This window comes from Hyperoodon ampullatus, assembly GCF_949752795.1.
Source record: "Hyperoodon ampullatus genome assembly, chromosome: 1".
NCBI classification, from domain to species: domain Eukaryota; kingdom Metazoa; phylum Chordata; class Mammalia; order Artiodactyla; family Ziphiidae; genus Hyperoodon; species Hyperoodon ampullatus.
The window spans coordinates 108,347,413-108,359,558 of NC_136914.1; the positions used below are offsets into that span (position 1 = coordinate 108,347,413).

At 37.6% G+C, this 12,146-nt stretch overlaps 1 protein-coding gene across 2 annotated transcripts in view; it reads right to left on the reverse strand.

Annotated features, from left to right (window-relative positions):
- REEP3 (receptor accessory protein 3) overlaps positions 1-12,146 on the reverse strand; it is a gene marked incomplete at both ends in the record, with an annotated part of 90,165 nt that overhangs the window by 63,530 nt on the left and 14,489 nt on the right. The window lies entirely within an intron of this gene.

The window sequence follows — 12,146 nt, forward strand, 5'->3', positions numbered from 1 at the left end:
TCAGGTTTTGATTTTAGATATTTAAAGGTACCAAAAGGTGTGTAGTGGTATCTCACTGTTTTAATTTGCATTTCCTAATAATGACATGTGGGATGTAGTGCATCTTTCCATATGTGCATTTGCCATCTATATATTCTCCTGGGGTGGTATCTGTTCAGTTCTTCTGCCCATTTATTTGGGTTGTTATTGTTGAGTTTTAAGAGTTCCTTGCATATATTTTTCTCTTAGTCTGTGGGTTGTCTTTTCATTCTTTTAACAGCATCCTTCACAGAGTAGAAGATTTTTAGTCCGATTTATGAATTTTTTTTTTCTTTCATGGACCATGTTTTTGGCATTGTACCTAAAAATTCATCACCAAATCCAAGGTCATCTAAAGTTTCTCATATATATATATATATATATATATATATATATATATATATATATATATATATATATATTTTTTTTTTAGGAGTTTTGCATTTTGGTCTTTGATCCATTTTAAGGTCATTTTGGTGAAAGATGTAGTCTTTGTTTAGCTTCTTTTTTTTTTTTTTTTTTTTTGGACAAGGACATCTAATTGTTTAGTACCATTTGTTGAAGCAACTTACTTTTAAAAGGTTTAGGAAAGTCAAGGGTAAAAAAAAGCTGTTGTTATTGTAGTATGTGTGTATGTGTATAGAGAGAGAGAGAGAGAGAAATCAACTGTGACAAATTGTTAACAATAGTTGCTTCTAGGTGAGGGGTAAATAGTGTTCATTATACTTTTAAATTTTCTGTAATGTTAACATTGTTCAATAAAAAGCAGTGAAATACTTCTACAAAGAAGGTAGGAAAGAATGAAACCCATTTTAGAAGTATTTTCATTAAATTCTTTGTTTCTCAAAAGGTTAAGTTTCGTTTATATAAAAGACTGCAATTATGTAGAAAAATGGAACATCTAACAACTGGATTAGCTACCATACTCCTAGTGAAAAGAGTAAAAGATAAACAGTAGGAACTAAAGACAAAAATATTGAAAATATTTTATGCTAAATTCCTACCATAACTATGGATTCACCCATTTCTTCTTGTAGTTCAGTACGTTTTTGCTTAAATACCTCCTCTTGAAAATATGTAATGAGATTTGTTTTGTTATGCTGTCTAAAATCTGTCTTTAACTAGAATTGTCAGTCCATTTATGTTTACTGCTATTCCGATACATTTAGGTTTAAATGTAACATCTTATTCTGTACTTTGTATTTGTCCTTCCTGTTCCATTTCTCTCTTTCTCTCTCTCTGTTTTTCCTTCTACAGAATGAATGAGACCTAGTTCTTTGGTTCTCTGGTTTCTAGCTTTATGCTACTAGACTGCCTATATTGGATAGACCCTTGGTGTTGTTTCCTGTCTCATCATGCCCCATGAAAACAGGAAAACCAAAAACTTAAGGTCATTAGGTTTCAGGAAATGCCTGTAAGTGAAAGCTAATTTTAGTGCTCGCTTTATCTTGCTAGGCTTTTGGCCTCTGAGCAAACTGTACTTCCTAGTCAGTTCAGTGATATATTTAAAAAAAATAACCTAGAAGGCATTTATTTTGATTCTTTGAGGAGATCACCTTCGAACATTTCCAATCCCCAGCCATTACATATAATGGTAGTATTTTCTTTACATAATCTTGAATGGTTATAAAGTTTTTGATTGATCATGTTGTCAACCCGTATTTTATTTTCATTTTATTTATAAGAATACGCATGGTCTAAATAGCTTTCATCAATGGTATATTTTAAAATGTTATTAAATAAATATTTTATCTAGCATTTTTCTTGTTCTCAGTGGGAGGGCCCATCACAGTTACATTTTTGTCCACCAGACCACTGAAAATGACACTCTAAATTGCTCTCTAAATTTTCAGAGGCTTTGTTCTAAAAAGGACAATCAGAACAGCCTATAAGAAGAAAGGAAATCAGTCTCTTACGAGGCACTTCTGGGGCCAGATGACATAAGTTGAGATATGGGAGTTGCCTATATCTGATGTGAATTATGTAAATCAGTCACCTAAACTACTGCTTATACATGAGAGTTCCTAACATTATTTCATGCTTATGGTAAAAGATCTTTTCTTAAAATTGTAATCTTAAGTTCAGAAGTAGATTTTTTTTTCCTTAAAGTGTAGAGCCATTCAAGTTTCAGGCCAAATTTGAACAATGTCAATTTCTATTCAATCCTAAAAATTTAATAGTACAAAATAAAACACTAGGAAGCTCTAATTCTTCCCCCAAAGATATATAAAGAGGATGGAAATGTGGTTCAGCATTACATAATGTTGCCACCCACTCTAGAAACAGAAAATGAGTGCCTAGCAACAGGAAAGGGTCATCTCAGGAGACTGCTGATTGCTCATTGGAGCATTCTAAACACAGATGCTTTTCTATCCTTACCACTTCCAGTCCCTGTTAAACACATGCTGGTTACCTTGGATCCCAGTGCCATCTGATGAGAACCTTCCTCTTATGACAACCAATACCTGCCACTCAGGATAGCTTCTACCTTTAGGTTACATCTTTAAAAATAATACTAATAAAATTTGAAACATTAATAGAAAATAAGCATTTTGTGTGCATTTTCTTCCCCAGTAATCATATTTCTTTCAAGATATGTTAGTGTCCCTGTTGGCATTTTTCTGACTGCACCCTCTATACCCACAAGTTTTTTTTAAAATTGTTAATTAATTAATTTATTTTCGGCGGCATCAGGTTTTCATTGCTGTGCGCGGGCTTTCTCTAGTTGCGGCGAGCGAGGGCTACTCTTCGTTGTGGTGCACGGGCTTCTCATTGCAGTGGCTTCTCTTGCTGCGGAGCACAGGCTCTATCTAGGGCATGCGGGCTTCAGTAGTTGTGGCTCACGGGCTTAGTTGCTCTGTGGCACGTGGGATCTTCCCAGACCAGGGCTCGAACTCGTGTCCCCTGCATTGGCAGGCAGATTCTCAACCCCTGCGCCACCAGGGAAGTCCTATACCCACAAGTTTTAGCAGCAAGGCAGAATCATCTATTTCTTAATAAAAAGGTTATGCATGAGTGTGCTTAATATTACTTATGCTTATGGTAGGAGAGCTTTTCTCAAAGCAGTAATCTCATGTTCAGGAATTTGTTTAGATTTTTCTTAAACATATAGCCATTCAAATTTTAGATTAAATTTGAATAATCTCAATTCCTATTCAATCCTAAAGATTTACTAGTGCACAACTAGTACAAATAAAGATCCAGGAAGCTCTAGTTCGTTTCACAAAGATAAACAAAGGGGACAGAAATGTGGTTCAGCATCACATAATGTTGCCACCACTCCAGAAAGAGAAGTGAAAGCACCTTTTCCTAGGTTTCTTGGCTATTTGCATGTGTCTCCCTCCCTCTCTTTGGTATAAGTTCCCTTGTCCATTTTTCTTTGTACATTCTGACTATAAGCCAATTTTCACTTTCATATGTTATAAATGTTTTCCTCCCACTCTGCCTTTTTTCACTCTCTTAATGATGTCTTTTGATGAAGAGAAGTATTTTAGTCTGTTTCAATTTATCATTATTAGACATCTCCTTTATGATGAATGCTTTTTGTGCCCTGTTTAAGATTGGTTTTCCTTATTTCAAAGTCATAAAGATATTTTTCTATATTACCTTCTAGAAACCTGCATTAACTTTTTATCTGTAATCAGACTGGAAATGATATTTTCGAGTTAGGGGCCGAGTTGGGGGCCATGATTGTATGGATATATGGATATCCAGTTGACATGGAACCACTATTGTAGATAACAACCTTTCCTCACTGCTCTGCAGTACTACCTTTTGTCATAAAACAAATATCCGTAATAGATGTATGGGACTCTTTCGAGACCCTAAGCTCGTTCACTGGCCTATTTGTCTATCCTTTCTCCAATAACACATTGTCTTAATTGCTGTACCTTTATAATACATCTTTATCTGATTAACTCATCCTACTATTAATATCTGATCAAATGTGTCATCCCACTTGGTTCTTCTATTCTTTGCTCTTCTGTTTGAAGATTGTCTTGGCTATTCTTAGTACCTTGCATTTTCATATACATTTTAGAAATAACCTGTCGACTTTCTTCTTTCCTCTAGATATACTTACTCCCTAGGTAAATTCATCCAGTTTCATCACTTTGGATATCCACAATCTGTCAAACAATCCTCTGCATTTAACAATCATTAAAATAAAGCCAGAATCTGATGACTATTACCAATCTGGTCCAAGTCACCACCCATCCCTCACTGGTTTATTAAAATAGCCGACTATTTTAATAAGCTTCCATCCTTGCCCCTTTAGTTGATTCTCCAAGGTAGAGAGATCTTTTAAAATAAAATCTAGATCTTCCCGGTGACGCAGTGGTTAAGAATCCGCCTGCCAATGTAGGGGACACGGGTTCGAGCCCTGGTCTGGGAAGATCCCACATGCCGCAGAGCAATTAAGCCCATGTGCCACAACTACTGAGCCTGTGCTTTAGAGCCTGTGAGCCACAACTACTGAGTCCGCGAGCTGCAACTACTGAAGCCCGCGCGCCTAGAGCCCATGCTCCGCAACAAGAGAAGCCACTGCAATGAGAAGCCTGCACACCGCAACCAAGAGTAGCCCCTGCTCACTGCAACTAGAGAAAGCTCACACGCAGCAACAAAGACCCAACGCAGTCAAAAATAAATAAACAAACAAATAAAAGAAAATAAAATAAAATCTGATAATGTTGCTCCTCTGATCAAAACTCATCTCATTCAAGAGTAAATTCCAATGTTGTTAACAATGGCCTACACAGCTGGCCACACTATTGCTCTGTCCCAGCCATCCTGACCTCCCGGTGCTGGGCAGGGCCCCCGCCTTTGGGCTTGTACTTGGTCAACTCCCTTCCTGGGAAGCTCTTCCCCAGTCTCTGCATGGCTAATGCCTTCACCTCCTTCAAGTCTTTGCTCAAATGTCAACTTCTCCCTGAGGCCTTCCCTGACCACCACACTTAAAACTGCAAGTCACCCCTGAGACTAGATGAACACTCTAAACAAAATGCTATCCTAAACAAAATGCTTTACCTTTTAACAGGAACACAATAAGTATGACCCATAATAATTGATCAATTTAAAATGCAACGTTTTGTTATTTTCACATGGCCAACTCTGTCTTCCTTGTGTTTGTTAAATATAAGACAGCCCTTAAGATTAATCTCACATGATAACGGGCGCAGAGTAGCAGACGCCAGCCTCTTCTGCTGGCCATCCATCTCATAGTTCTTTTCTAATTTGTAATTTTTTTTTTTTTTTTTGCGGTACGCGGGCCTCTCACTGTTGTGGCCTCTCCCGTTGCGGAGCACAAGCTCCGGCCCAGCCACTCCGCGGCATGTGGGATCTTCCCGGACCGGGGCACGAACCCGTGTCCCCTGCATCGGCAGGCGGACTCTCAACCACTGCGCCACCAGGGAAGCCCCCCTAATTTGTAATTTTTAACGTGTGGAGAAAGGACTAGGTAAATCAAATGGTCTTTGCTTTAATGGCATTTAACTAAACCCCAGTGCATACATGTGCAAGAAGAATTGGGAAGTTTCCTCCGAATCTTAAGAAAGTAGAGGGGAATTCCCTGGGTCCCGTGGTTAGGCGTTGCATTCGCTGCTGGGGGGCGCGGTCGGGGAACTAGGATCCTGCAAGCCTCGCAGGGCACCGCCTGCCCCCCGCCAAAAAAGGTACTGTTTCCCTTATAGCAGTTTCACCAAATGTTACTTTTGAAATTTACTCTGATAGTATGAAATTTCTTCCTCCTCCTCACATCCAGTCACCAAGTTTCGTCCTAGACCTCTCTCATGCCGACATGTCTGTCCCCACAGCCCTGACACTTACCACAGCCTTAATTCCGACCCTTCTTATTTTTCATGGGGATTATCTGTCCTCCTCACTGTCTTCGGGCCCCCTAGTCATATCGTTGATCCCTGAACAATGCAGGGAGGGGTTGGGGTGTGGACTCTCCGTGCGATCAAAAAGTCCCTCCGAGGGGCTTCCCTGGTGGCACAGTGGTTGAGAGTCCGCCTGCCGATGCAGGGGACACGGGTTCATGCCCTGGTCCGGGAAGATCCCACATGCCACGGAGCGGCTGGTCCCGTGAGCCATGGCCGCTGAGCCTTTGCGTCCGGAGCCTGTGCTCCACAACGGGAGAGGCCACAACAGTGAGAGGCCCGCGTACCGGAAAAAAAAAAAAAAAGTCCCTCCTATAACTTGGTCGCCCACCGACCGTATACCCCGTTCCTCCATACCAGCTGTTCCCATATCCCCAGATTCAACCAACCCTGCATCACATAGTGCTGTATTATTTACTGTTGAAAAAAATCCATTTGTAAGTGGACCCACGCAACTCAAACCCACCTTGTTCAAGGGGAAACTGTACTTAAAAGCTTTCAGCTGCTTCTCCTTGCTTTCTCAATAAGGAAACAACTCATCAGGCTGTGCAAGACCTAATTGATCTAACTCTTCTGACCTCTCTAGTCTAAGCTTTTGCATCTCTGCTCCAGTGATATTGAACTCCTTGCTTTTTTCTAAGAGTCAAGTTATTTTGTTTCTGTGTGGTGGCATATTTTTCCTCTCTGATTGAGGCCTCTTCTCAAGGAGGATAACTTCAAAGAGGGAGTTGAAGGCCATTTTTCTCTTAGATTTCCTTGCCTTCTCTGTAGGTGAGGAACCCCTCCCCTCTGTTCTCACAGCATCTTAAACATACTTCATGTGACACTACTAGCAGTGTGACATTGGGCAAGTCATTAACCTTCCTGCGCCTGTGTGCTTTTCTGTAATGCAACGGTAATAGGGACTACCTTGTTCTGGGCATTAAATGAGTTCAGCCATATAACAATGCTAGGCACATGGTACACAGTCCATAAATATTAGCTACTACGATTGTCCAACAATATTATGTTCACTGACTTTCCATCTGCTGTCTGTATGTTGGCTGTTCAGTTAGGACAAAAACTGTACCAAGTTTAGCTCCGCCTCCCCAAGGTCTAGAACACTCTCTGAAACATAGCAGGTGCTCAATATATATTGATAGAAAGAACAAAATAAAAAATAAACTCCTTTAGTGTACATAGCAAGGCAGGACTGAATCATTTATAGGCACAATCTAATATATGAATATAGCCTAAGCTGAGGCCAGAAAATGAAAAAGTGACGAAGTACTAAAGAAATTGAAATTGATAAAGTACTAAATATTCAACCTGACAGTTCTATAATTTTCTTTCATGGCCTTAAAAAACTGCAATGGCCATTTAGGATTAGAAAGTTATGACAGCCGTAGCATTTTCTTTCAGTGGGTTAAATGTTATCATCACTTAGTTAAACATATGTGTCAGCAATTTAAAATTCTCCATTTGACGCACAAAGGTATCTTTTAATCATAATCTATTAAATCATAAAGTCAAAAAAGCAGTAACAGAAGTCTAAGTTTCTTCAGTAGCAGAAGTCTCAGTGTCAACATACATACAAAAATGACCATATTTCCCAATGTTATATTAACTTGGATTTGTGGTTGTTTTCCTCATGTCTGACTCATTCCAATTTTGTGGAGAGCATCTGCTCTCAACTTACTTAAAATGTATTTGCTTCATTAAATTTTCTTTTCATGGAATGTTTTTGTTATTGGTTGGTGGTCAAAGATTTACCTTTTACATTTTTTTCCGTATTTTTTTAGTTTCCAGAGCAACACACTGAACTATACTTTAAATACCATAAAGCTTTCCTCAGGGAAGAGGCACAAAAGAAAAGTTGGAGAAATTTCAGCATGTTTTAAAAACACATATACACATATCAGTTACAGAGAAACAAGACTCACAAAATGAAACTCCTCCAAATATTGTTTGCTAGAAATAGTATCATAACAAATTGTGTGCCCATATTTGTCACTCAGAAAAAGTCCCTTCTAGAAAACATATTCTCTTCTTTACCCAAATGTTTAAACCTGATAAGTAAGATTGCTTCCTGAGAGATTTATTCTTTAACAATCAAGACAAGCTTTTCAGTAAGCTGAAAGTTAGCTACTTTTACTAGTAGGAATAATGATCACCTAAAAACTGACAAATGACCTACTCTCCTTTTAACTTAGAGTAAGTTTTACTTTCTTATTGACCAAATAAAGGCAACTTAACCAAATCATCCTAGAACTTGAGTCAGTTTATGAGAAAAAGAGAGAGAGGGAAAAAAAGGTAGGATTTGCATACAAGGAAAAAATTGTCAGTTAAATACTTAAAGATGACACCTGCAAATTTGTTTTTCCATCATTACATTTAAGACTTTAGGTCTACTAGTACTGGAAAAAAACTGCAATGCACCAGAAACCTTCTAATGCATGAAACAGCTTTAAAAATTATTCCAAACAAAAGAAGCTTGCTATATGATCGTAACATTAGAAAGATTAAGGAAAGCTGATGTTCTTTTTCATGTAGAACAGAATTGAGAGATATAATAAAATGTTTTTTTTTTAAGCCACTAAGTTTTGGGGGTGGTTTGTTATGCAGCAACAGATAACTGAAAGCAGCAAGGAACTCCAGGTGGCCTTAGTGGCAGTGAGCACAGACTTGGAAGTCAGAGGAGAATCAGCACTGCCTGACGCATGTCTGGGGGGACACTGGTGGGCATAATAAAGCACAGAGGAAGGCGGCATCAACAGCACAAGGAACAGTCACAGCAAGAGGACTGCAGGGCTGCAGGCAGTGACTCTGCCTGTATATGTAGCATCCTGTACCCTTGAATGCGCCCAGAGAGATGGAAGTGAGGAGCTGAGGTCTTAACCTAAGTTAGATGAGTTAGGGTTAGTAATCTATTAGACTCGGGGGTCAAACTGTTAAAGTGACCTTACTTAAGGTCCACGAGTTGGTGGACAGCGTTATTTACAATAGCCAAGATACAGAATAAATGTTCATGAGCCATAAAAAAAAGATCAGATCTTGCCATATGTGACAACATGGATGGACCTTGAAGGTATTATTATGCTAAGTGAAATATGACAAATACTGTATGATTTCACTCATGTCGAATATGAAAAACAAAAAACCAAAATAAATGAACAAATGAAATAAAAAACAGACATGTAGATATAGAGCACAGTGTAGTGGTTACCGGCAGGGAAGGGAGGGGAGGGCGAAATGGGTAAAGGATATCAACTGTATGGTGACTAATGGAAACTAAATTTTTGGTGGTGAGCATGCTGTAGTGTAGACAGAAGTAGAAATATAATGTTGTACACATGAAACAGAAAATGTTATAAATCAACGTTATTTCAATTAAAAAAGTAATGAATTTTTAGTAGAAATGATTTATATTTATTATAGAAACATTACCAAAAAGAACAAAGTAGAAATCTAAGACTCACCCCCAGTTCTACTGACCAGAAATAATCAGTGATATCGTCTGATAATCCTAACATCTTTCTGTACTATTAGTAGAGAAAGAAGAGTGACAGAAAAAGTATATACAAGTAGAATCTTAAAATATATGGGATTTAAAATAAAAATTTTAAATTACATTTCGCTTAAATTTAACAGACAATAGGTAAAACTGAAGGAATAAAATCTTAAACATTACAAATGTCAGGGTCTACACTAATCCTTTAAGGATTATGAAAGGCTAGCGCTTCAACCCTAAATAGCACCTGTCTTTCTGCTATGAAGAATTAAATCTGCCCTGATGTTTCCTCCCATCTCCCCCCCCACCAGATTCTCATTACCTATTTTTTTTAACCAAGACATATAACACATTCTCATATGCGATATTAACGCTGTGGAAACTTTTAAAAGGCATGGAATGATTTTGATGAGTCTATGTTTAAAAATAAACATAAAGCCTCATACTGACAAATTTTACAAATGATCTTTTTAAGGCAGCATAGATGTGTACTGGTGCAAATGTGCTACTCGGCCAACCTGACAAATGTGATATTTTGCTGTTTGCTAGACTTTGTTCACATACTAGCTGGAAATATGAAATGCATTTCCAAGTGAATTTCATGAAGCACAATAGAGAATGCTGTAATAAAATCCAGATATTCCTTCCACTACATTCCTTTCCTCTAATACTTCTGTAATTCAATCTGAAAAGACCAAGTTTGTCTAGAAAGATTACTTCTTTATAGGCCACTAATGTTGCTTATTGCTTAGCTTCAGACATTTTCTAGGTACTCAAACTGCCTTAAGAATCATCAAACCACTGAAAACCAAATTAAGGATATTGTACAATTTTTGTTTCCTTGTTTTAAAATGGTAACAATATTTAGCAGCTCAATTCTGTGATAGTTTCCTGACACTATTTCTCAAAAAAATCACCAGCAGGTTTTCTATCTCATAACCTCTACTGTAATGGTTTTCAAACCTGGTTGCACATTGCAATCACTCAGGTAGCTTTAAAAAATAAGGATGTCCAGCCCCAGCCCAGATCCATTAAGTTAGAATCTTTGGGAATGGGCTCCGGGATAGGTGTTTTAAAAGCTTTTAAACATAGTATAGGGCTTGGTAAGCTCTTATTTTAAATGAAGAATCTAAATCATCTCTATGAAAATAGATACTCAATTTATCATGTGTTCAGTTATAGTGAAAATAATTTTTAGATCTTTAAGAGGTGAAAGTTATCACTATCAATCATATTTCTCAAATTAAATGATGGCATCAGTTTTCAACATCCGTAAAGCTATAACTGCTTTTCTGGTTCAAAACTGTAATTTTAAAGTACCCCATGATACAAAACTCCTTTTTAAAGGGTGAATGTTAGGAAATTTTGTCCCTTTATTGACAAGTTTTATGATTAGTTTGAGGGATTAAATGCTAGCAAAACGTAAGACTCTGACAAAACAATAATGAAACAAGAATCTGGCTAGGAGTAAAAGGAATAAATGGTCACTAATTTCAGAGCCCATTTGTAGGCTAAGATGCTTTTGTTTTTAAAAATTTTTTTGTTGTTTATCTCAGCTTCTAAACCTTTTCTTTTTTATATTAGAAGTTCCATTTTATCTGATGAGTTTCCAAACATCTTTTTTAAAAAAATTATTTTATTCAAGTTTAGTTGATATACAATGTTGTGTTGATTTCTACTATACAGCAAAGTGATTCAATATACACATATATAATTCTTTTTCATATTCTCTTCCATTATGGTTTATCACAGGATACTGAATAGTTTCCTGTGCTGTACAGTCGGACCTTGTTGTTTTCCAGTCATCTAACCCAATTCCTTTATCCCACGAGTATATGCTTGGGCTTTGGGCAGTACTCCTTCTCCTGTAGAAGCTGACTGATGATTCATTTTCTAATTTCCTCTTCTTAAGCCATTCTTACAAAATCCTCCAAGATTCCTCAATCAAATAGGCTAACATTCTTCACGTTTAAAAAAAAAAAAGTGTTAGACTAGCTGGCAATCTTATTGATGTTTCTGGGTGACTGCTGGGGTAGTACAGGAATATGGATAACTTTTAAAGTTAAATATAGTAAAGTTATTTACTTTGCATTCTCAAGCTAGAAATCTCCACAGACATAATCTGCACATCTACTAGCTAATGTCTCATAACCATGTTCCTGAGGTGCTGCAAGGCTTTGAATGTCCTCCTGTAATGACCAAGTGAGCACAGCATGTGGAATGACCAGGGAGCAAGGGGACAGCCTAGCAGGCCAAATAAATCCTGGCCATCAGTGGGTGACAGATGTCTCAGCCAGATCACCCCCATAGCAACACTGACCACACAGAAAACACACAACTAAATTTAATATTTTCTGTTTCCCTCCCCTTCTATAAGTGATGCTCAGGGTGCATAAGGATTCAGAGCTACACATTAGTATAAAATGTTAATATTAGTATAAAATGTTAATATTAGGTGTTATCTTCCATTGATAGGTTCAAACCCACCCCAGATTCTAGAACTAATGTCATCTCCTTTGTAATAGTGGGGAATTGCTCTAAAACACATAACCTAAAAGCTAAATTATTCTTGTGTAGGTATTAGGGAATTTCAAGCAATGTAACATTTTTTGACAGCGACATTTTTTTGTAAACGATCAAAATGGACAAGCAACATCATTAAGAACACAAAGCAGTGGTTGTTAAGAAATTATTCTACATTTCAACAACAACACTATCTCTTAGGTCTTAATCTAGAAGTAGCTATGTGAAGGCACATTGAT